General features: G+C 34.6%; 1 protein-coding gene across 1 annotated transcript in view; it reads left to right on the top strand.

Moving 5' to 3' along the window:
• The window catches only part of LOC143025434 (17-beta-hydroxysteroid dehydrogenase type 6-like), a gene marked incomplete in the record, with an annotated part of 80,060 nt that overhangs the window by 75,760 nt on the left and 1,800 nt on the right, over window positions 1–2,500 (top strand).

The raw sequence follows: 2,500 nt of genomic DNA, 5'->3' as shown, positions 1-2,500 counted from the left end.
ATTGGAACAAAGAAGGTAAAGAAGGAGAGATCCGAAAAGAATTTGGGTGTAATTATCTCAAACGACTTGTCCTATGATAAACAGATAAACAAAATTATCGGAGAATTCTACAACTTGCTAAGATCAATAAAAGTGGCATTTACATATTTGGACGAAGACATGTTTAAAAAGATATTAGTCACACTAATAAGGCCTAGACTAGAATATGTGGTCACCCAGTACCATATATGTATATATATATATATATATATATATATATTGATAAGTATTTTAGACAAATTATTTGGATGATGGAGAACATAAACACAGGGGAAGGCTCGGAACCCTAAACACTCTAACGTTTCGTTCGCGTAGAACTTCTTCAGAGAGTGTATGTAGAACTGCAATTGAAGTTTATGTACTAAATCTAATTATCTTTTCGGACACTTGGGAAAGGTCGTTTTTCTGGCATGCTTTAGAATTAAAATACTAGTTTCTTTAGCTAAATTGATAAACCCTCCTCGATGATTCGATGAATTATTAGTTGAAATATATGCTGATTCAACAATTCTTCTAGTGAATTTATCAAAACCTTTATGTAGCACTTCAGATTCTCTCCAGTTTGGTAAGTGATCGCATTTTTCCGCATGAACTACTAAATAATTAGATGTCCTATGTGCTTTTATGTCGTTTTTTATGTTCATAAATTCTTTTTTTTTTCTAATCCTCTTGACGATTTGCCAAAATAATCATTGAGCAAACTATTGCACGGGATTTTGTATACGACGCTGTTTTCGGAATTGGTTCTCTTTTCAGAAGTCTTTATTAAATCACCTATCCTCTTGTTAGTTATTTTAGCTATGTTCATACCTGATTTTGTTAAATATTTGTCTATTATTGGTGACGTTTCTGAGCCAGGTACTGATATAAAATTTGTATTATTTTTATCATTTCTCTCTTTCTTTCCGCGATTGTAAATATTTATTGCTTTTCTTTTTGTTCTTTTCAACATTCCCTCTGGATATCCAAGTTTGTCAAAGGTTTTCATAATGTAATCAAATTCGCCTTCTAGGTATTCATTACTACAGATTCGTAGTGCCCTGAGAAAAAATCCTATTACTATACCACTCTTTGTCCTGTCATCATGTGCGGAGAAGTAATGTACTAAATCCTCTTTGGAAGGTGTGAAATAATAACAAATCTTTCAGATAGGAGATTATCGAATACTGAAATTCAAGCTCTATCGCTAGGACTTAAATTCGACACTGGTATTAACACAAGGGGATTCACAGATTTTATTAAGAGAAACTATAGATGGAGTGACAACGATATTGAAAAAGGATTCAAACAGGGGATTGTTACATGTTACCAAGCGTTAGCCATTAAAAACGAATGCGTCATCCCCAGAAGATTCAAGAAAGCTTTAATAAATCTAGGCTTAGACAAAGACATAGTAATCACCAATGCAGATAAAGGAGGTGGTATCGTGATCTTATCAAAAGAGGACTATATCAGTAAAATGTTAGAGCTCTTAGATGACGACAATACTTATCGCAAAAAACATATAGGTTTCGTAACGATGACGCAGATAAATTAAAAAAACATGCCAGAAAAATTCTTAATAAAACTGAAAAAGGAAAGAAATTAATGGGACTTCTGGAGGAATGCGCGGTATTTCAAAAATTCACAAACCAACGTTCCAATGCGGACCCATAACTTCAGGGGTTGGCAGTGCATCCCCACAGACTAGCGAAATGTCTAGCCAAACCGCTATCACAGCCAATGGGATCGATCAGCAATACACATTTGAAAAATTCTAACGATCTTTTGACAAGACTAAAAGATTTAGATTTCACGGGGAAAAAGTTAGTAAGCTATGATGTCAAGGCGTTATATACAAATATTTCCACTAACGGTGCGTTAGAAGCAGTAAAGAGAGTAATAAAAGATATGAACGATACTGACCTACCCATAAGAAAACAAGATTATATAGAATTGATAGATTTATGCGTAAATTTCGGTGCGTTTACTTTTAATGGTGACGAATATGAACAACATAGAGGTCTCGCTATGGGTAGTCCTTTAAGTGCAGTGATGGCCTGTCTATATATGGAGTTATTAGAAAAAGAAAACTTTATCAGAATCAATGGTAGGGGATCACACTGGTTTAGATATGTAGACGACGTCCTCGCAATCATCCCGAAAACACCAATGTAAATAATAAAGTGAGAATGCTTAACGCGGTCAACAGCGATATTCAGTTCACCGTAGAAGAGGAACAAAACGGACAGTTGCCCCTCCTAGATACGTTAATACGACGAGTGGAAAAAACTAACTTTCTCCGTATACAGAAAGGAAACAAACAAAGAGGATTTAGTTCATTACTTCTCCGCACATGATGACAGGACAAAGAGTGGTATAGTAATAGGATTTTTTATCAGGGCACTTACGAATCTGTAGTAATGAAAACCTAGAAGGCGAATTTGATTACATTATGAAAACCTTTGACAAACTTGGTTAT

This window comes from Oratosquilla oratoria, chromosome 5 (assembly GCF_046742065.1).
Source record: "Oratosquilla oratoria isolate Oo_2021 chromosome 5, ASM4674206v1, whole genome shotgun sequence".
NCBI classification, from domain to species: domain Eukaryota; kingdom Metazoa; phylum Arthropoda; class Malacostraca; order Stomatopoda; family Squillidae; genus Oratosquilla; species Oratosquilla oratoria.
The sequence above is the reverse complement of the archived record's forward strand: the minus strand, read 5'-3'. Positions and strand labels throughout refer to the sequence as shown.